Source organism: Delphinapterus leucas, chromosome 5 (assembly GCF_059928025.1).
Source record: "Delphinapterus leucas isolate spDelLeu-1000000601 "Yukka" chromosome 5, BTC_Dleu_Yukka2, whole genome shotgun sequence".
Classification (NCBI taxonomy): domain Eukaryota; kingdom Metazoa; phylum Chordata; class Mammalia; order Artiodactyla; family Monodontidae; genus Delphinapterus; species Delphinapterus leucas.
In genome coordinates, this window is record NC_143133.1 from 87351040 (window position 1) to 87375683 (window position 24644).

The 24644-nt window shown below is 34.0% G+C and overlaps 1 long non-coding RNA gene across 2 annotated transcripts in view; it reads right to left on the reverse strand.

Moving 5' to 3' along the window:
• The window catches only part of LOC149749171 (uncharacterized), a 160484-nt gene that overhangs the window by 3961 nt on the left and 131879 nt on the right, over positions 1-24644 (reverse strand). Inside the window, exon 4 of one of the 2 annotated variants that reach the window (XR_016393324.1) lies at positions 1-24644. This exon is cut by the window's right edge and continues 4033 nt beyond it. The exons of the other annotated variant lie outside the window; for it this stretch is intronic. This is a non-coding gene — a long non-coding RNA (uncharacterized LOC149749171). 2 annotated transcript variants of the gene reach the window in all.

Genomic DNA, 24644 nt, shown 5'->3' on the forward strand with positions numbered 1-24644 from the left:
TTAAAAGAATGAAATTAGAACATTTTCTCACCATATACAAAAATAAACTTAAAATGGATTAAAGACCTAAATGTAAGACTGAAACTATAAAAATCCTAGAAGAAAACACAGGTAGAATATTCCTTGACATAAATCATAGCAATATTTTTTTGGATCTGTCTCCTAAGACAAAGGAAACACAAGCAAAAATAAACAAATGGGACCCAGTTAAAAGTTTTTGCACAGCAAAGGAAACCATTGACAAAATGAAAAGCCAACCTACTGAATGGGAGAAAAACATTTGAAAATGATATAACCAATAAGGGATTAATATCCAAAATATATATAAACAGCACATATAACTCAATATCAAAAAAACAACCTGATTAAAAACTAGGCAGAAGACCTGAATAAACATTTCTCTAAAGAAGACATACAGATGGCCAAAAGGCACATGAAAAATGCTCAATTGCTAATTATTAAGTAAATGCAAATCAAAACCACAATGAGATACCATTTCACAGCTGTCAGAGGACTATCATCAAAAAGTCTACAACTAACAAATATTGGTGAGGATGTGGAGAAAAGGAAACCTTGGTACACTGTTGGTAGGAATGTAAATTGGTGCAGCCACCATAGAAAACAGTATGAAGGTCCCTGAAAAAACTAAAAACACAACTATGTGATTCAGCAATTCCACCTTTGGGAGTATATCCAAAGAAAATAAAAACACTAATGCAAAAAGATACATGCACCCCAATGTTCATAGCAGTATCATTTACAATAACCAAGATAAGGAAGCAACCTGTGTCCATCAATAGATGAACAAATAAAGAAGATGTGGAATGCATATATATACATATATAATATACACAGTGGAGTATTACTCAGCCATGAAAAGAAGGATATTCTGCTATTTGCAACAACGTGGATGGACCTAGAGGGTATTATGCTTAGTGAAATAAGTCAGAGAAAGACAAGCACTGCATTTTATCAATTATAAGTGGAATCTAAAAAAATGAATGAATATAACAAAACAGAAACAGACTCACAGATATAGAAAACAAACTAGTGGTTAGTAGTGGGATGAGGGGAGATAGCGGATATCAGATAAGCATATGGAATTAAGAGATACAAACTACCATGTATAAAATAAGTAACAAGAATATATTGTATAGTACAGGGAAACATAGCCATTATTTTGTAATAACTTTAAATGGGTTACAATCTATAAAAATATTGAATCACTATGTCACATACCTGAAGCCAATATAATATTGTAAATCAACTATAATTCAATTTAAAAAAAAAAAGGGAGATGAGTGCTTGCTATCACCCTTTCTGTTAAATAATTGTACCGAAGGTTTAACCAGTGCAATAAATCAAGAAATTGAAACAAAAGGAATAATACACAAAAGGACAAAATAAACTTAGTGTTCAAAGATATAATTTTGTACATAAAAACATAAGTATCTACATATGAATTATTATTATATATGCATTCTTATAATGTCTCTAACAAGGATACTTTTTACAGGTCAACATGCAAAAAATCCATTATACTTTGACATGTAAGGAACAAATGTTTAGAAAACAACACTATTACGATATCTTAAATATCAGTTTCTTACTATTTGAGAAAAAGATGACCTATGTAAATTAAGGAATGTTTATGGATTAGAACATTCAGTAGTCTAAATAAATTTATCTCTGGAATTTGAGCAATAAATTCACTGTAGCCTCAATCAAAATGCTAGTAGAAGATACAGCAGAATTGGAAAAGGGAGTGGCACAAGAAGATTTTGGTAGAATTAGAGTGTGTGAAGTTAGCGAGTTCAAGGAATGTGGACAAATCAGCAAGATCTTATGGAAACAAACCAAATAAGAAGACTGCAAAATATTTGAATTCTTACCACTACAGGGGCAGAACTAACAAGAAACACAGTCTATGTTTGATCTAACAGAGAATAACTCAGTAGCCTTGACCATAGAATTAATTTTCATCGTAAGTGTAGACTGTAAAAAGCATGTGAAAATGAAAGCATTTGAGACAAGTGCAGATGTTTAATACTTCCCCCTTGGACAAAGTTCTGGGGAAGTTCATGGGAATGGTTTATGCAATAAAGGATGAGTTAATTAGGAGATTTTTAGTTAAGAGTAAAAGGATTAAATTGAGCCTAGGCTCTTGTGAGCTTATTGATTACCAAATATGCAATAGTAAACCCATTTCACCATTTGTGAACTTTAGACATTGATATTGTAGAAAAGAGATTAAATATTTACTTATGCACCTTGCCTCTTCTGTGCTGTCTGATATATAGTTTCATAGAAGGAAACAAAGAGAGCAGATTCAAAATAAAATTTAACTTTAATCATATTAGACAAGTAGTTTTCTAAACTGATAAAACTTACTAGTTTTTTTCTTTTATGGCTCATGCTTTTGCTGTTGTATCCAAGAAGTCTTGAATGCCAAAATCAAAAATTTTCTCCTATGTTTCTTAAAACATTTTTCAAAGGTTTCATTTCTACATTTAAGTCTATGATCCATTTTGGGTTACAATTTGTATTTGGTGCTGAGTATCAAAGTCCTTTTTTTTTGCATATAGATATACAAATTTTCCAACACCATTTGCTAAAAAGAACATTATTTCTCCACAAGCATTATTTACTCAGTACTTTTGTCAGAAATCAGTTGGCCATATATCTGTGGGTTTGTTTATTCTGTTTTCATTGATATACTTGTCTTTATACTAATATCACATTTTCTCTATTACTGTAGATTTATATGTTTTGAAATCAGATATTAGTCTTCCAACTTTGTTCTTTTCTCAGAGTTGTTTTGGTCATACTAGGTCCTCTGCATTTCCATATAAATTTTAGAATCGATTTATTTTCTACCAAAAATAGTACTCGCCAGGATTTTTTTTGTGTGTGTGTGGTATGTGGGCCTCTCACTGTTGTGGCCTCTCCTGTTGAGGAGCACAGGCTCCGGACGCACAGGCTCAGTGGCCATGGCTCACGGGCCCAGCCGCTCCGCGACATGTGGGATCTTCCCAGACCGGGGCACAAACCCGTGTCCCCTGCGTCGGCAGGTGGACTCTCAACCACTGTGCCACCAGAGAAGCCCGCTAGGATTTTTAATTAGGGTTAAGTTGACTTTGTAGATAAATTTAGGAACAATTGACATTTTCACATTACTGACTCATGAACACAGCATATTTCTCCATTTGAGTATTTAAAAAATTTTAAACAACGTATTATAGTTTTCAGTGTGCATATACCATACATCTTTTATCAGATTCCTAACTATTTAATATTTCTGAATGTTATTGTAATTTATATTTTTCAAATTTCAATTTCCAACTATTAGTGGTACATAGAAATAAACTGGATTTTTGTATGTAATTATTTAACACCTTGTAAACATGCTAATTAGCTTTAGTAGTTTATTTATAGATTCCACTGGATTTTGTATACATGCAATCATGTTGTCTGTAAAGAGGGTTTACTTTTTCTTTCCAGTATGAATATCTTTTTTTTTCCTTTGTCTTGCCCAATTGCACTGGCGAGATCTTCCAGTACAATGTTGAATAGAACTTGCCTTGTTCCTTATACTAGGAGGCAAACATTCAGTCAGTATCATTAACTGTTAACATTAGTGATGGCAGTTTTTCATGCTGAGAAACTTCCTTTGCATTCCTAGTTTGCTGAGGATTTTAAAAAATTTGTTTATTTAATTTATTTATTTTTGGCTGTGTTTGGTCCTTGTTGCTGCCTGTGGGCTTTCTCTAGTTACAGTGGGTGAGGGCTACTCTTGGTTGAGGTGCGCAGGCTTCTCATTGCAGTGGTTTCTCTTGTTTTGGAGCACGGGCTCTAGAGCGTAGGCTCAGTAGTTGTGGTGCACGGGGCTTAGTTGCTCCACAGCATGTGGGATCTTCCAGCACCAGGGCTCAAGCCTTTCCTTCTTCTGTTAAGACAATTATATGGTTTTCTTTTAAAATTTGTTTATATAGCAGACTACATTGATTTTCAGTGTTAAACCATTCCTTGGATAAGTCCCATATGGGCATTTGGATGTGTTACTTTTTATACATTGATGGGCTGAACTTGTTAAACATTATTAAACATTTTTGCATTTATGGTCATGATAGATATTGCTCTGTAGTTTTCTTTTCTTGTAATTACTTTGTCTAATTACTAAAGGTGGCCTCACAGAATAAGTTGGGAAGTGTTATCTCCTCTTAATTTTTTTGGAAGGCTTTTTGTAGAATTAGTATTACTTTCTTCTTAAATATCTGGTGGAATTCATAAGTGAATTCGTCTGAAATTTTCTTTGTGGAGATGTTTCTAAGTAGAAATTTAATTTCTTTAGAGATATAGGACTATTCAGGTTAACTGTATCTTCTTGTTTAAGCTTTGGTATTTATGTCTTTTAAGAAATTTTCCTATTTCATCTAACTGTCAAAAATATTGGCATAAAGTTTTCATAATAATTTCTTGTTATGTGTTTCACATCTGTGGGATATATAGTGATCACCTCTCATTGATGTTGGTGATTTTTGTCTTCTCTCTTCTCCCTTATCACTCTGGTTAGAAGTTTATGAATTTTATTGATTTTTACAAGCCAGCATTTGATTTCATTGTGTTTCTCCTTTTAAATTTAATCAATTACTGCTCTTATTCTTTTTCTTCTGCTTACTTTGGTATTAATTTGCTTTTTTTCCCCAAGTTTTTTTTTAAGAAAGAGGTGTTTACCATTGATTTTTAGATCTTTCTCTTTTCTTATAATAAAAGCACTTAATGCAATAATTTTTCCCTCTGAACACTGCTTTTGGAGCACCTGCCAACTTTTGTTAGACTTAAAAAAAAACTTAAGTCTGCCTAAAATATATTTTATTTTCTCCTCTGATTTCTTTTTTGACTTGTGGGTTATTTAGAAGTGTTTTTTGTTTAATTTGTAAATAATGGATAATTTTCCAAAAATCTTTTTAAAAAATTAATTCTGCTATGTTTATGACAATTATTTTATGATTTCAATACTTAGAAATTTATTGAATTATTTTATGGCTTAGAATATGTTTTATCTTAGTAAATGTTTTGTGTATAGCTGAAAATAATGCATGTTCTGCTCTTGTTGGACTGAGTGTTCTTTGATTATCAATTAGATCCAGCTAGTTGTTAGTACTGTTCATGAAAATAAAATGAGAAATTCTACTGTCATTCTTATGTTTGTTTCTCTGTACCTAATATATTGTTTTCCTTTAGCTGCTTTCAAGATGTTTGAATTTTTACTGTTTTCCAGCAATCTGTGATGTGCCTTAGTGTGATTTTCTTTACATTTTATTCTGCTTGTGGTTTGTTGACCATTTTCGTCCTGTGGGTTTATCCTTTTCATAGAGTTTGGAACAGGTTTCTGAAACTTTTCAAATATTTGTCCTGTCCCTCCACCTTCTCTCCTCCTGGGATCCCATTTGTGTGTACGTTAGTCTGTTCGATATTGTCAAACATGTCACTAAACTCTGTTCATTTTCTCTTTTTTCTCATTGTGCTATATTTTTGATGGTTTTTGTTGTTATACATTCAAGTTCAGTGATATTTTATTTTTCCTTTTCTAATATGTTGTTAATCCCATATATTTCTTATTTCAGATATATTTTATTTCTTGGAATTCTTTTTGTGTCTTTTTAAAAATATATTTTTCATTTCTTTCTTTAACATGTTCATAATTTCTTCCCACTTCCTAAATATAGGAAGTGTATTTTTCAAAGGATTCTTCAGTGTTCTTATTCTTTTTTCTTTTTGTTTATCATTAAGGATAAATATCAATTCAGAGATTAAAATAGAGCTGAAAGGCTCCTCATCCTTTCTATTCTGAATCTTTTTTTTTTTGTATTACTAATAATGGTTTTATTTTTTAAACTGTGGTAAAAGAAATAATATGAGATACACCCTCCTAATAAAATTTTAAGTCTGCAGTACAGTATTATTTAACTATAAGCACAACGTTGTACAGCAGATCTCTAGAACCATTTCATCTTGCATAACTGAAATTTTATATGCACTGAACAGCAGATTTTCACTTCTCCCTCTCCCAACCCCTGGCATCCAGCATTGTACTTTTTCCTTTATGAGTTTGACCATTTTAGCTACCTCCTATAAGTGGATTATGTAGTATTTGTCTTTCTGGGACTGGCTTATTTCACTTAGCATACTGTCCTCAAGTTTCATCCACATTGTTGAATATGACATGATTTCCTTTATAAGACTGAAGAATATTCCATTCTATCTATATACCACATTTTCTTTATCCATTCATCTGTCAGTGGACATTTAGTTTGCTTCCATATCTTGACTGTTGTAAATAATACTTCAATAAACACAGGAGTGCAAATATCTTTTTGAGATCCTGATTTAAATTCTTTTGTATAAATACCCAGAGTTAGGATTGCTGGCTTATACAATAATTCTTTTTTAATTTTTGAGGAACCTCTATACTCTTTTCCATAGCAGCTGAACCATTTTGCATTCCCACCAACAACACACAAGGGTTCCAATTTCTCCAAATGTTTGCCATATTAAATTCACTTATTTAATTCTTTTGATATTGGCTATCCTAACTTTTGCAAATATTTACTTTCATTCTGTCGGTTGCCTTTTCATTGTGTTGATTGTTTGCTGTACAGCTTTTTGAGACAAAATAACCATACATTTTACCTCATAGATTCCCATGGAAAGAATCATCGCCTATTGTATATTTTTATTTTCAAGAAACAAAGAACACAAATGTGACAATAATAACAAAAATTCTGTAAGGATCATCAATGTTCTTTGGTCAACAACAGTAACAAACCAGCACTAAGTTGTGTGGTGTCAGTCTGCAAATTGTTTGTTCCCAGTTCATGGCAATATAAGTGTAGAAATGGAACATAAGCATTTAGAAACTTTTAAAGAAATTTGACTTTGTTGTGACATAAAAGTATGTGGTCTTTTTTCTAGGAATTTGTTTTTATTGTGTTTTACAAAGGTGTTCTTGAGAGATTACAAATTACACAAAGAAATTAGTCTTTTTCAGCATAGATAGTTTAAGAAGTACTTATCTCTATCAACAAATGTGGAACAAACAATCTTATTTTGAAATCAATTATAAATAATTATTTTCTTATTTGGGGAAAATTGTATTACTCTAGTTCAAGAATACGTAATTCTATTATCAAATCCCATTTTGAGAGAGCATTTTATCAGAGCAATGCTCCTTTTATCCACAGAGATGTTTAAATTCTAGGAGTTCTGGTGATATGGCCAACATTTTATATTTAAATATTCATATTTAACTTAACTGTGATTATAATATTAAAGACTTAAATGACTATGATTAAACAAGGAATCTAAGACTCTAAAATCATGAAGTTTCCTTTTTTTCACTGAATTGTTTGGGCAAAATTCTTGAAAAACATAATCATATTGTCTCATCTTTAGGACACATTTTCTTTTCCATTTTTAAGTTTCTGATATAAGGATATATCCTTTGTTTTATATTAAAGAAAAATCTCCAGACACTTGGCAGAGGAGTTCATTGTGACATAGTTGTCATTGCTTGCATAATATGAACCAACTGTCATCTTAGCTACTTGTATTAAATTTGTCATATTTTTCTTAAATGTGACACCCTAATTTGTACTTGAAATGTCTTTAAAATGTCTCTGATGTAGAGAAATGAAAAATTTATGTGTATGAAAATATCACTTGTTACAGAAAGTACAATTAAAGACAGTGAAACTTGTCAACTCTATCAGAAAAAAAAATCGCAGGATTTTCTATGGTGAATTGTTCAATATGCCTTGAAGCTATGCTATCAGCTTGACTAGTACTAAAAATGGAGCACAGCTTACAAAAGCAGTATTTCAAAATTTTATTCAGAGTAATTGCTTAGAACTGTGCTACTTTAAGTAGCCAGTCCACTACTGGTTGTTACTGGTTTCAAAATTATAAGGAGCTTGCACTGGAATGTAAATCAAAACACTGTTTGGTTCATCAGGAAAGCCTTGCTATGTAAAAACAGTGTGCTTAAGGATGTAGATGATTTACTCTCTGACACAGCTTATTAATTCCTTATGGGCTGATCAAACTTTAAAAAGGATGGGCTTAGATCCTTGTATCTGTTAGGAATGTTTTCAATTCTAACAGACTGATTAATATGTCTCCTCAGGCAAGGGAAACAAAAGCAAAAATAAACAAATGGGATTACATCGAACTAAAAAAAGCTTTTGCATAGAGAAGGAAACTATCAATAAAATGAACAGACTGCCTACTTAATAGGAGAAGATGTTTGCAAGTGATATATCCAGTAAGGGGTTAATATCCAAAATATACAAAGAACTCACATGACTCAACATCAAAAAACAGCCTGATTTTTAAAAAATGGACAGATCTGAATACATTTCTCCAAAGACATATAATTAGCCAACAGACACATGAAAAGATGCTCAATGGAACTAATCAAGGAAATGCAAATCAAGAACACAATGAGCTTTCACCTCACACCTGTCAGAACAGTTATTATAAAAAAGTCAACAAATAACAAGTGTTGGTAAGAATGTGGACAAAAGGGAACCCTCACACACTGTTGGTGGGAATGTAAATTGATGCAGCTGCTATGGAAAATAGTATGAGATTCCTCAAAAAATTAAAAATAGGACTACCATATGATAGTACCTGAAGAAAACAAAAACACTAATTAGAAAAGATACATGCACCTCTATGTTCACTGCAGCATTATTTACAATAGCCAGGATATGGAAGCAACCTAAGTGTCCATCAGTAGATGAATGGATAAAGAAGATGTGGCATGTGTGTGTGTGTGTGTGTGGTTGAGTAATATATATATATATATATATATATATATATATATATATATATAAGACTATTTATCAAATAGTCTTTTTTAAAAATCTCCTTTCTGCACATAACAAGAAATCCAGAAGTAGGTAGATAATTGCTTGCTGATATTGGTAGAACTACTCAACAGATTGACTTTTTTTTTTTTCTTCTTCTTTATCATCCTTAGCATGCTGGGCTTCTTCCTCATATTGTCACCTGTGATCATAAGATGTTTACAATCAAGTAAGTAAAATACAGAACCAATTGCATTTGTCCTTTTTATGAGGAAAGTGAAAGTTTTTCTTTTTTCCCCAGAATACACCTATAAGTATTATCTTAACTCTCATTGGACAGAACCTTGAAACGTGACATACTTAGCTGCAAGAATACATGAGAAATCTAATATGGGGCAGACACAGTGTTTTCAGGATTCGTATAATATAATGGATAAATTAGGTTATGTTGAATTAGCATACAACCCCAAACTCTCAATGGCGTGATATAACATAAGTTTATTCGTTGCTTACACAAAATCTGTGGGTCCATATGATTACTCAGTGTAGCTCTCTTCCATGTGGTGACTTCATAATCCGGGCTGGTCTGATTTTATGGCTAATGGCCAGAGGGTAATGCTCTAGCGTGCTTATGCTCTCCTGCTCTCCGTAGCTGCTTTGTGTGCTTATCAAAGTCAGTGTGTTTGTATGCAAATCTGTTTACATCACTTATATTTTTATGTATCTGGTAACTTAGCTAAAATTCTATGTAAAATAATATTTTTAAGAAGGGTTGTTTACTGAAACTTGATTGAATGCTTTTGGAAGAAGTGATAAGGGGGAATCACTAAAAATTACTCTAAGTTAGGTATAAGAAACCAAAGAAATCTAGAAGGATTCTGAACTTAGATTGTTTCATAAGTGTCTTTACTTTGTTGCTCCACTTTAAAGAACTGAAATTTGAAATTATAGATAGTATATTGTGGGGATAAACTACTCAAGAAAGACACATCAACATGGATCTCCAATCAGAGAAATCAAGCTTAAGGAAATGCTGTGGGCTTATATCTAAAGACAAGAGGACCTCTATTTTATTTGTCAAATATTCATCACAATTCAATTCATGCTTCTTAACCTTTCTAATGGAATATTTTCTGTTTTTCAGTCTTTGCGTTGATTTTGGTTGGTTGCATAATGGAGTGGAATAGAAATAGTTTTTTCCCACCACTTTTAACTGAATCCCTTGCTGCATTTTAAAGGAATTAAAAAAAAAAAAAAGTCAAACTGACTCTGATACCTGATTTGCTTTCCTCTGAGAGGCAGAAAATTAGAATGAGAATTGAGGTTAAAATCAATTATTGCAGAAATTGGTTATAAAGAAAATATTATAAAGAAAATTATAATATATAAATTGTGGCTGCCATTTTCTAATATTGTGGTTTTTGTCCTTTTTATCTCTTTGTTTACTTTATTCAATATGTTATCTGAATATTCCAGGCCTTGACTTTTTACCTACAGTCTTGAATTCTTCTGGTCTCTTGGTTATTCTATGACATTTTCAGAATCATTTTGAATTCTATGTACCATCCTCTGAATTGCCTATTTCAAGAAAGCTTGCCTTAGGGAATACATAATCAAAACATTGAGATAGATATTGACTGTAAGAATAAACAATTCAAGCTCCTTAATTATTGCATAGAATACCTTTCTAGGTCAAATACCGTATAGTTGCTTTCTCTCTGCCTGTTTTGTTCACAAATGTGTGCTGTGTCTCTTTGATACCTGCCCTATGCTGCAAGTTCATATTTCTTCATATTTCTCAGCTTTCGGTGAGATTGCTTTCTTCAGATATCTCTCACACTAACATTTATCCTTGTTCTATCAAAATTCAATTTGTCAAGTTTTTTTTCAAACGCTCTTGTTTTCCTATAATCAGACCTCTATTTACTCATTCATTCATTCCTATAGATACCTCAGTGTTCCATGTGAGATCAGGGGATACTTTAAGACTGGCTTTGAGATAGATGTTTATGGTTCATATCATGTACATTTCTTTCCAGCTTGCAAACACTCTCACATCAACATTTCATTTACTCTTCACAAGGGATATTATTATTCCTGTTTTCTTTCCCCATGGGAAACTGAAGACAAGAAAGTAGCAGTCATTTACTCAAGGACATGAAGAGTAAGCAGCAGAATTTGTACTATAAGCTATTCTCCTGGCACCTCCACATTGTCACACCCAAACACCAGACTAACATGAACATAACTAGTCTCTAAAGCCCTGAAGATATTGGGGATGGGGACACTCATGCACAAGAGGATAAAGCAAAACTCATCCCAGTGATGCAATTTGGGTCCTCTATGGCCAACTGCTTGGCCCACTATATGTTGGATACTCTTTTTTCCCTTATGGACCACTTCCCTCTTATTAAAAGACTCTCCTCTCTTGGTTAATATAGCACAATTTCTCTTGCATTTCTTTCTATATTTTTGTTTTCTATTTTCACTTATTTCCTTCTCTGGCCATTCTTTCCAAGGTTTACCCTTGGTATTATTTTAGGACTTTTCTCACTCTATGCATTTACCTTGGGGAATTGCAAGCTTTCATATATTAATCAATCTTCAAACACAGATAACAGAAACCACTCTAATTTATTCAGGTGGAAAGAAATGTAATCCAGGGAATTAATTGCTTACAAAATCATTGGATGGTCTGGAGCTGTGCTGTCCAACATGGTAGCCATTAACTGCACGTGGCTATTTAAGTTTAAATTTAAATTAACTATAATTAAATAAAAGCAGTAATTTAGATCCTTAGTTGCATTAACCATATTTCAGGTGATCAATAGTCACCTGTGACTAGGGGCTACCATGTTTGATTTATAGAACATTTTCCTCATGACAGAATATTCTATTGGCCTAGATGGTCAAGTTATAGGTTGAACTTCTAGGAATGACTCTCAGAACAGCATGATAGAACTGGTCCATCAAGGGTAACTACATTTGCCAAGAGTAGCAAGCAAGGAAAACAGGAAACCAGTACTACAGATGGTGACTACAGGGTCACGTGGCCTCTGCATTATCTTTGCTGGCGTAATGGAAGTCCCATGCCCTAACTCTTGACACACATTAAGCTAAGGACTAGAAACTGGGACTTCTGCTATAATTGCAACGCAAAAACCAAATATACCCCAAATTGGGCTTGCCAAGAAACAGCAAAAGTATATCTTCCCCTCATAAGGCTGAATTCTGCTTCCAGACCTTTTGAGGATGCACTTGTTCAGTGGAATCTAGGTCATGTGTTGAAACTAAGCTGCAAAGGGATCCATGAAATGTCTTCAGATTTCTAGCCTCTAGCTTAAGGTACCCTGCAAGGGTGGTGAATTTAAATTGAATGAGCCAATATTGATCATCTGCTACAATTTCCAGGTCCTCTTATTTGCTGATACAGAATTTTTATTTTTGGCCCTTTTCTCTCTTATGGACAATAGACACATGTATTTAACTGCCACCCTTATGTCTTCCCCCGGAGATACTACAGGCACCTCATACTCACATGACTCCTCTCTGTCATATGCTATATCTCAGTGAATGATCAAGTATTCAAGCCTGATCCTGGGTTTCAACTTTGCTTTTGCCCTGTCCCTTTCCTTCATACTCCTCGTCTAGTCAGTCAACAGGTCCTGTTGATTCTTGACTCTATCTCCCAAGTTCCTGTAGATCCTTCCACATATATTCATCATCATTGCCCCTGCTCCTGCTGATTCATCATCTCCAGTCTCCTCTATTGATTACCTATAATGCACTTGGAATAATTTTAGGTTCTCATAATATACTTCACCATTTATTCTTCATTGACAGATCAGTGTTCTTACTCCCCTTCTCAAATGGGGAGTCTGACGCTTAAAGAGAATAATAAATTGTTGAAGGTCACACTACTCAATTGTAAAACAGAATTTAAGCCTTAATCTCATTGGTTTCTAGTCCTATGCTTTTAGGTGATGGTTCACAGGTGAGAGAAGTGGGTCAACCCCTGCTGATACGCTCCCTGAATCATCTGGAGCATTTAAAAATACAGATTCATAGGTTCCACCACAGACACTCTGAATCAGAATGTCTGGTGTTCCTTTCCCAGGGATTAATCTCAACAGGAGATCCATTGTGTAGAGTCCATACTCAGCCTAGTGGTATAGAGTAGGTGAAGAAGAGCTGGAGAATCAACGTTTAGAACAGTGAACAACCAAAGGCTATTGAAAAGGGTAACAATATGTTCTCATCTATAATACAAGAAGGTGAGTGGCAGGGAACTAAAACCAGAAAACTATAAGGAAGCTCTGGCCAAAGGCAGGGTAGAAAAGATATTTTGAAGTGATATCTTAATAGAACTTGGAAACCTATTTTATTTTATTTTATTTATTATTATTATTTTTTGCGGTACACGGGCCTCTCACTGTTGTGGCCTCTCCCGTTGCGGAGCACAGGCTCCGGACGCGCAGGCCCAGCGGCCATGGCTCACGGGCCCAGCCGCTCCGCAGCATGTGGGATCTTCCCAGACCGGGGCACGAACCTGCGTCCCCTGCATCGGTAGGCGGACTCTCAACCACTGCGCCACCAGGGAAGCCTGGAAACCTATTTTATTAACAAAGTAATTGGGCCAGAATTAAAATTCTGCAAATCTATATATCTGCAATTCTGCTACCCAATTTTCTGTGTTCTGTGATTCAGATTTCACAATCAGAAGATTGTGCTCTCTCATAAACTTATTCCTTCTGTAGCTTCAGTAAATTCTTGATGAAATTTGAATATTAAGTTAATGAAAACCTTATAAAATACATACAACTAAAAATCATCTAGGTCTCTAGCAATGGATATAAAAATTTCTGATTAGGTTTTGTATATGAAGTAGAAAGTTTGTAGAGTTATGTCAAAACCTCCCAGGCATAACTTTGGAAACTGAAACTGACTTATGTAAGCAGATCATATTAACTGATGATTCAAACCAGACAATTCCCTTGGAATATAAAAATTCACATAATGAAGAGAAGTGGTCTGGCCATACTTGGCAATAAGTTTCTCATTTTCAGTATTTTGTTGTTAGTTGACTTAAAGAAGCAAAGTGAATTCCTCTGGGAATTGCAGTAAGATTTCATGATTAAGGACTCTTGTTGGTCTTCTCAACATTTCCAGATGGAGAATCTTTCAAGATTCACTTCCCATACTATTCTATAACTGAAGAAGTTGCTGAAGGTGTGATCAGTTTAGAGCTCCCATTTACTTACAGGCACCCTGAATACATGGGATTGGAAAGAGAGCAACAGTTATTTGTGGGGAAAAGAAGGGTGGCTCTCAGTAGTTTCTTGTGCTCAGCAGGCAGTGTAAAATACGAGTCAAACCATGTCCTAGTCCAGTCTTTTAACGGCTTATAAGGTTTACAGGTGCTGGCCTATGCTCTGAGTTTATCTTCTATCATTCTCCCCTTGCTCATTCCATTCAAGCCTCATTGGCCTAGCTGTTCCCTCTTTGAGATACTTACACAGACCCAGAGCACTTTTCCCACACCTCTGCACTTGGCTGGCTCCCTCATCTCCTGCAGTTCTCATATGTAGCCATCTCAACAAGGCTTTCCTTGACCATTCAATTCAGAATTGCAATCCCTTTCCCAGCACTCTCTTTGCTTTTACTTTCTCCATAGTACTTATCAGCATCTAACATAATGCAGACTTCCTGTGGATTTTATTTATTGGTTTACTGTCTGTTTTCACAACTAGAATGTAAGCCGTGAGAGTAAGAATTTTTTCACTTTCATGGTTTTGTTTACTCTTTTATGCCCCAGAACTTAAACCACTTCCTGTAGAATAGTGAGCACCCAAAAAAAAAAAAACTGAAAAAGACAAAAGCTTTGTTGAATACATTCAAGAAATATAAAAATATAATAAATATATACTTATTTAGTGGCATTATGGAATATTTTAAGTGAATGAAAACATATTAAAAGCAAACACACATATAGGAATGATATATCTTCTATTATCTATCTTCCTTCCTCCCTTCCTTCCTTCCATTCATCTACCACTTACCTACCTGAGGCCCATGGTATAACTGGAAGTAGAGAGTACTGAAGATACAAACCAGACCCTGTACTCCTTTGAAACTCTGAATCACCAGGCCATGAACAGTGATGATAATTCAGCTTGGCAGAGTATTGATTTTTTTAAAAACGTGCTCTGCCCTTAACTGTGAGTGTAAAGAGGTGGCTGACTGTCTCTCTTTGGGCTGTGACTTACTACACATTTTATGAATGTTAGTGCGTCTGGTAGATTAATCAAGTTCTTAACCTATGATCTGATTAATCTATTGATACTATGACCCTTATACGTATTTTATACTTTATTAAACTTTGGATATATAATCTTTGCTACCATTTTCATTGAATATTAAAATTGAATATTAAAACATACATACTAATGATATGATTTCCCATAGCTTTACCATTTCCCATAGCTTTCCCATACTAATGATATGATTTCCCATAGCTTTACCATGTACCTTGAAACATACATACTAATGATATGATTTCCCACAGCTTTCCCATAGCTTCTTTGTATAGAGTTTGTTTCCATTAAAATCTGTGTTCTAAGTAGTTAGTAGTAAATACTGTAACTGTAAATATAGTTTGGGGTTACTTTTGTCTTCTCTACAAAATGTAGTTGGAGAAAAGTAAATCTCCATTTCTAAGGGGTATCTGACTACTGTCTGTTCTTATTCATGTTACTTGTATCTTTGAAGTCACCAGAAGTTTATGCATTTGTAACTTTGTTCCTTTGACCTTATAGTACTCATAATTCGCTTGTAAACTTATTGGTAAGTTTTCAGTACCATATAATTTTTATCCTAAACTTCTCTGGAACTCAATCTGATAGGAAATATGTTCTAAATTTTCCTATATTTTTTATTGATATTGATTTATCTCTTAGGTCTATGAATGTACTCTCTATATCTATCTAAACTTATTTTAGAACAGTTTTTGATTTACAAAAAATTGTGAAGCCAGTACAGAATTCCCATATACCCCACACCCATTTTCCTCTATTATTAACATCTTACATTAATTTCACCGTTTTAAATTTGTTACTTTGTCTTATGTCCTGTTTATAGTCAATTTTTAGAAAAGTTCCTTTTATAGTTGAAAAGAATGTGTATTCTTCAGCTCTTGATGAAATTATATGTATACATATAATGTTAATAAATCATATTTCAAAAATCTTGTTATTAAAACCTATTCTAACAGCTATCAATAACTGAAAAGGGTTTGTTAAAATCTCCCCAGTTTAATTATAGATTTATTTATTTCTCCTTGCATTCTGTGATTCTGATTTTTTGTCCATTTTTATAAAATTTTCCATGACTTATTTAGAATAAATTTGATTAGATGCATACAAATTTAAAATAGTTAAATATTCCTGGTCCATAAAATGGACCATCTTTAATAAACCACCTTTATCTCTAGTAATACCTTTTGGCTTCAAGACTATTTTGTTTGATATCAATAGAAAATACTAGCATTCTCTCAGACAATATTTGCTTGATTAATCATTTTACTTTTTTCAAATTTTCTGTTCTATTTTAGATGTTTCTTATTAATAGCATACAGTTTTAACAAATCCAATTTAACAATTTTAACTTGTAATTTGAGTACATATAATTCACATTTATTGTGATTATTGATACATTGGGATTTCAATATACTTTCAAATTTTGTTTTTTCTTATCCTAACTTTTCTATTTCTTCTTTCTTCTTCATCTCCTTTATACATTTACTGTTTATCAATTTTTTTCTCTGCTATTTTGGACATTATGCACTCTTTCTATTCATTACAGGCTAACATAGAAATTCTAAAGTAAATCCTTTACTTGTCAAAAATCTAATATTAATACTTTTACTCTATTAAAGAATGAAGGAATCATAGCATGCTTAATTCCATTTATTCCTCTACTGACTTACATAATTATTTTTGACTTGTATTTTATTTCAGTGTATTTTATAAACCTCCAAATATGTCATCATTATTGTTTACAGTTGGTGTCCTTTGAAATTAGCCACATATACCACCATGTTGGAGGCTTTTTATTACTTCCTGCATCTCAGACTTTCCAGTTGGCATTTTTTTCTCTTGCTTGTAGAATACTCTAGAAGTTACTCTAGACTGTGTTTGCTGGTGGCAAATCCAAATTTTGTTAGAAAATGTCTTTATTTTACTTAACTATTGAAGGATTTTTTTTTTTTTTGCTATGCATATAATTCTAGGTTGGTAGTTACTTTGTTGCAGCAAATTTGGTGATATAATTTCACTATTTTCTGGTTTCTTTTGTTACTGTTGAGAAGTCAATTGCAATCTGTCACATTTTTAAAATTAACTTTCCCTTTATTTTTGCAGCTTTTTTCATCTTTTGTTTTCTGTAGTTTCACTGTGATGTTTCTATGTTTAAATTTCTTGTTATTTATGTTGTGAGTTCTAGAATCCTGTATTGATATCTTTCATCATTCTAAAAAATTCTCAAAATTGCTATCTCCAAATACGTTCTATTTTTTCTTCTTTTTTTTTCTAGCATTCAAACTAAAGCATTATAGACCTTCAATTTAATTTTATGTCCCTTACACAGTTTTCTGCATTTTATTTTCTATTGCTCTAGTTCTTAATTTCAAGTTCACTAACCCTCTTCAGGTGTCAAGCCTTGCATTGAGTAATTAATTTCAATCATATTTCTCAGTCCTACAATTTATATTATTTTTCTTAATATTTGTCACTTTTAAAAAATTGAAGTGTAGTTGATTTACAATATTGTGTTAGTTTCAGCTGTAAAGCGAAATGATTCAGTTATATATTCTTTTTCAGATTATTTTCCATTATAGGTAATTACAAGATATTGAATACAGTTCCCTGTGCTGCTTACCTGTTTTATGTACAGTAGCTTTTATCTGTTGATACCATATTCCTAATTTATCCCTCCTCACCTCCCTTTTCCCTTTGGTAACCATAAATTTGTCTTCTGTGTCTGTGTGTCTATTTCTGTTTTGTAAATAAGTTCATTTGTATCATTTTTTAGATTCTACATGTATCAAATATCATATATTTGTCTTTCTCTGACTTACTTCACTTAGTATGATATTCTCTAGGTCCATCCATGTTGCTGCAAAAGGCAATATTTCACTCTTTTTATTGGCTGATAACATTCCATTTTGTGTGTATATGTGTGTGTGTATACACATTTTCTTTATCCATTCATCTGCTGATGGACACTTAGGTTGCTTCTGTGTCTTGGCTATTATAAAATAATGCTGCTATAAACACTGGGGTGCATGTATCTTTTTGAATTATTGTTTTCACTTTTTCTAGACATGTACCCAGAAGTGGAATTGCTGGATCATATGGTAGTTCTATTTTTAGGTTCTTAAGGAACCTCCATACTGTTTTCCATAATGGCTGTACCAATTTACATTCCCACCAACAGTGTATGAGAGTTCCCTTTTCTCCACATCCTCTCCAGCATTTATTATTCTGACAGGTGTGAGGTGGTATCTCATTGTAATTTTGATTTTCATTTCTCTAATAATTATTGATATTGAGCATCTTTTCTTGTGCCTATTGGGCATCTGTATGTCTTCTTTGGAGAAATGTTAATTTAGGTCTTCTGCCCATTTTTTGATTGGGTTGTTTGTTTTTGAGATTGAGTTGTATGAGCTGTTTGTACATTAACTGTTTGTCAGTTGCATAATTTGCAAATATTTTCTCCCATTCCATACATTCTTTTTTCATTTTGTTGATGGTTTCCTTTGCTGTGCAAAAGCTTTTAAGCTTGATTAGGTCCCATTTGTTTATTTTTACTATTCTTTTGCCTTGGAAGACTGAATAAGAATATATTGCTATGCTTTATGTCCAAGAATGTTTTGCCTTTGTTCTCTTGTAGGAGTTTTATGGTGTCATGTGTTATATTTAGGCCTTTAAACCATCTTGAGTTTATTTTTGTATATGGTGTGAGGGAGTACTCTAATTTCATTGATTTACATGTTGCTGTCCAGCTTTTCCAACACCACTTGCTGAAGAGACTGTCTTTTCTCCATTGCATATTCTTGCTTCCTTTGTTGAAGATTAAGTGACCATAGGTGCTTGGGTTTATTTCTGGGCTCCCTATTCTGTTCCATTGATCAATATGTCTGTTTCTGTACTTGTACGACTAATTCTCTTCAGTTGTTAAATTTTGCATTGAGTAATTAATTTAATCACTGTAGTCCTCAGTCCTATAATTTGTATTATTTTTTTAATATTTGTCATTTTTTATATTTTCTAATTTCCTGCCGAACTTTTATATCTCTGGTTTCTTTTCTGATGTCTATGCTTTTATTTTCTTATCATGTCGTGTTTCTTTGCATTCCAATACGTCTCTGTGTGTTAAACCTTATATTTTTTGAAAAAATGTAAAAATAATTTAAAGCCTAGGATTTTTATTGGCTATTGCCAGGTACTGGAGATGCTATATATCCATATCCACCATATCTACTTCAAATAACATTGTAGTCTTGAGGTTCCTTGGACCACTTAATCATTACAAGTGGGCTGAAAGTCCTTTAGAGGTTGTTTTACTTTCAGTTCATCATCACCCTCTGGGGTTCAGAGTCCTGGCTAAAATGGCTGGTGGTTTATCAAAATTTCCTCTTTAAGTTGACACTGGACTTTGATGGATTCCCTGATCCTTCACAAAAATGTAGCTCAGTTTCTTCTGTATATGCAAATGAAGCTTGGAGCCATGTTTACCTCTCTGAATATATTTTCTCCTAGATTTTAGCCTGTTAATTGTTTACAAGCTTCTTAACAATTGGAAAGGAAGCAGTTCTTATACCATTCAGTAGAAAAGGAGTCTAAATTATCTGGTCTTTAATTCATACAGGCAGAAACTCCTATTATTTTCTCTTTATCTCTAACAGCTCTAGTTATGTGTCCTATCTCAATTGAAATATTTTTTCTTGATCAATTTTTCTAAATGTTTGCCAATTTTATTAATCATTTAATTTTTCGTGTGTTTATTGAATATCTTCACTGCATCTTTGTTTTCTGTTGCAACAATTTCTGCTCATAACCATAGTTTCTTTATTCATGTATTTTAGAGATGTATTTTCAAATTATTTTGCTTTCCTTTTCTAATTTATGAATAAAAAGTAATAATTTGTTCCTTAGGTGCTTTCAGCCATCCTTTTAATTTATAAATGATGTATTTTTATCATTCAGTTCTAAAAATTTGTAGTTCTCTTAAGATTTATTTAGTGGTATTATCTTTTCAACATGCATGAAATAGAAGAATAGTATAATGAATCTCCATGGACCATCAATCAGATTCAATAATTATCAACTTTGTCAATGACATTTCAAATACCCCTACTCATTATTTCCCTTCCACTCAATTATTTTGAAGCAAATCTAAGATTTCAAATTATTTCATTCTTAAATACTTAAGTGTGAAGTTCAAAAGATACTTTTTTTTATAACGTAATCACAATATCATTATCATAGCTAAAAGTTTAACCAAAGTACCTTAATATTATCAAATAGTCAGTGCTCAAATCTTTCCTATTGTCTCACATTTTTCCTTATCAAGTGCCTTGCTTGACTCAACGTTCAAACATAGTTCACATGTTGCATTTTGTTGATATGACGCATATCTCTTAACCTATATGCTCCCTCCCCTTTTTCTTCCTTTCAACTTATTTGTAATGAAGAAACTAGTCATTTGTCCAGTGTAATCTCCCATGTTATGGATTTTGCTGATTGCATGTTGCTCTGTGTCTGGTATTTCCTGTAAACCGATAATTAGATCTTGAGGCTTTATAAGGTTTGATTTTCTTCAGAGTACATCAACTATGGTGGTGTGTATTTCATATTTCATCATATCAGGAGGTGTATAATGTATGATTATCTCTTTTTAAAATGTTAAAATTGATCAGAGGATTCAGGTATTTTCAGTGTGATCTGTTATTATAACGTCTGCTCTTCTGTGTTTTTAGCACCCACTAACCATCATTACGTAGGTCCTCTATTTCGTTAGATCTTACAAAGTGATAATATTCTAATTCTAGCAATTCTTTCAGCACTTTCTAGCACTTCTTTTTCTAGCCTTCTAGCACTTTTAATATTCTAATTCTATAGCTTCTTATTAGCTGCGATGTTTCTATGGAGATGAACTTTCTGTCATTAACTATTTGGTTATGGTATACTTTGTGTAGGAAAGGCAGCATAAATGCTTAATATTTTCCTCTTATATATCAGTTTCAGAATAATAATTTGATTCTTTAGCATCCCTAAATATGAACAATAAACTTAAAAATAAGTTTCATTATGAATTTTAGCATATCTGATATGCTACAATTCACTGCAGTTATTCTGTTTTTTCCTAGTTGATTTTGGTGAAAGTGCTGCTCTGTTGCTAGCTATTTCATTTCACCTAGTAGTGAAAGTTATGATTCTTTTTTTTTTTTTTGGTGGTACGTGGGCCTCTCACTGCTGTGGCCTCTCCCGTTGCGGAGCATAGGCTCTGGCCACACAGGCCCAGCAGCCATGGCTCACGGGCCCAGCCGCTCCGCGGCATGCGGGATCCTCCCGGACCGGGGCATGAACCCGTGTCCCCCGCATCGGCAGGCGGACTCTCAACCACTGCGCCACCAGGGAAGCCCTATGATTCTTTTCTAATGTCAATTTTACATTGAAAAATAACATAGGTATATAAGTCTACAAGTTATCAGTACACAATTCAGTAACTTCAAGCAGTACCTCTTACATTCAGTTGTGTTCCAAGAGCAACCTGTACTTATTTCTCCATAGCTTACTGTTGACCATTTTTATATTAATAAAAGTGGCTTCATATTGTATGTACCCTTTTGTACTTGTTTTCTTTCATTACACATTAATTTTGTGTTGTTCATCTCTGTTGCTCCCTGTGGCCAAAAATCATTTTTGTGTAATATTCCATGTATGGATACGCCACTCTTTATACATTCTATGTTGATGAGTATTGGGTCATCCTCAGGTTTAGGCTGTAAGAATAGTGCTGCTATGGACACTTTTGTACATGTCTTTTGATGAACATATGTACTCATTGGAGACATACCTAGGAGTGGAATTTATGAGTTATAAGGTATATATAGTGTAGTATAGTGGATATATATGTGTGTATATACATATATGTGTGTGTATAATTATATTTCAGTCATACTACATATTGCTAAACAGTTTTCCAAAGTATTCATACCAGTATTATTCTTTTTGATATTTAAATTGCCTCATCTTTGGCCAAGAGAATCTCCTCTCTTGGAACACATACACAGACACACACACACAAAATATTTTCAGATTAACAGTACAAGTATTGTTTTTAACAATATGATTATCGAACACAACTTAAGATTTTCTTGCAGATCTCCTTGTCCTCAAGGTATGTCACACTGGAGATATACAGTTTTAAACTAACTTGAGATATTTTTCTCTGTGATTATGCTACCAACTAGATACACAGGTCCATGTGTTTCATTTTTCTTCCAAATTCACTTTTTAAATTTGGATTTATTTTATATTTTATAAGAATATTTTCAAAATTTCTGCATCTATGGCTTTTAAAGTCATTGTTTTGTTCGTGATCTTTAAAATAAGTTGCAGTTGAGCAGAAAATGAATTGTATATAACATTTAAAAACTTGGCCATTTAGAAAACATTTCCTGTGTTTTTAAAAATACTGCATATATTCTGATTCTTTGGAGTAGTGTTTTACAGATGTTCATTAGATCAAACTTATAAATGGTATTGTTCAAATTTTCTTTGTCCTTTCCGAGAAGTGAGAGTCAAATTTTCCAAGACTGATTTCGTTCAGCTAGCCTACTGGAGGAGGATTATACCTCCTGCAAGGCTCCTCATAAACCAAGTAAAGCCAGCTGCTTAAGGCAACAGATCCTAGCTAACCACAAAACATGGGGCCCAGCTCCCTGATAGTGCCAAGAGGAAGGAGGCTCGTGCATACCTGGCCGTGAACACCAGCGTGGTGAATTCTGCAACTTGTTTCCATCATGTGTGGCCGTATCGCTAGTCTTGGATGCTAGCCTCTGATCATGCCAGAGGTGGGTTGATTATCCTTCCAACCTCTTATATGGGGATGTCAGGAGGAACAGCTGGATCCACATTCTCTCACACTGTATTGCTGTTATATCATAACCCATGATAATACCAGAGGAATGATTAGAAATTTTTTAATGAGCCAGATTGAAGCCCCATGGCCCAATCATCAGGTTCCCTCTGATGTCTGGCCCTGCCAGATTGCTCTGGGCTGCCATCTTGTGACAGGCAATGGGGGCCATGCAAGCCTACTACTGATCCTGTCTTCTTGAGTTTCCCCCAATGAATGCCAGTCTAGCAAGCCTTATGTACCTGCCATCTAGTCTTTTGCCCTTGTTTGTGTGACATTACTAATTTATTGCTGCTTGATCAACCAATCAACTAAAAATATTAAATAAAATATCCTACTAGGGCTTCCCTGGTGGCGCAGTGGTTGAGAGTCCGCCTGCCAATGCAGGGGACACGGGTTCGTGCCCTGGTCCTGGAAGATCCCACATACAGCAGAGCGGCTGGGCCTGTGAGCCATGACCACTGAGCCTGCGCGTTCGGAGCCTGTGCTCCGCAACAGGAGAGGCCACAACAGTGAGAGGCCTGCGTACCGCAAAAAAAAAAAAAAAAAAAAAAAATCCTACTAGGATATTGATTAGTAAACTCCCCTTTATAAGATACAACCAGGCCAAATAATCATGGCTTAGAGTTCTGGCTCTGTGGGAATTTGGGGCTCTGACAGATGCAGTCATGAGACAGCAGGTGGTTTGGCTTAGTTCCTAGAAGGGAGACTGTTGTCTGCCTATCTAGCCCCAGCTAGTAGGCACAGAGATTTGCAGAGATTTTTCAGTCTTCTTTGACATGTCGTGGGGCTTGCTAGCTCTAGCTTCAAGCAGTGATCTTGCTTTGGGCCCACCATTTCCTACTGTAAAATTTTGGTCCCCTTTACCCTCTAGGAGACAAATTCCTACTGCCTGCTTCTGTACTAACACTCTAGTAAACCCACAGATGAGCTCCTCCCAAGCTATGTTGCTATGGTTTTCTTTTTTATCTCATTTAGCCAACACTGTTTTCTGTTTGGAACAGGTTTTTGAAGCAAAACCATAATATTCCACATTGATCTCTGCAAATTTTAGGCATACGTATTTTAAAGTCCTTCTTGTTTTCTATTACTTTAAATTTGTTAGCGCCAATTGTTTTTTGCCTAGACATCGGATTTCTTTACATGATTTAGAATTGCAGTTTGGTCTTGAGTGGGAGGTTGTCTGCTTGTCTATTTGACTTTATGTTCACCCTTCCTTGTCTGGCAGTTCTGTGGCTGTTTTCACAAGGCCTCTGAGGCTCTAGTCTAGAAGCAGGTCTTACATAAGTGGCTCAGCACTTCCATTCCACAGTTATTTTCTAGATCCAGCAAGTGAGTCAGCTGGCATTTATGCCCAGTCCTGATTGAAGTTATCTTTGTTTCCTCCTGGCAGATGAATACAATCCAGCCCTGAGTAGGTATCAAACATTTTTCACTTATTATATGAGTCAGGAAATTCTGCCACAATCCTTACATTCATGGAGTGACACTTAATTTGATCTGTGATAGTCTCTATTATATTATACAAACTCACACCTGCCTCTACTGGTTTTATGGCCTAGGTCTATCAAG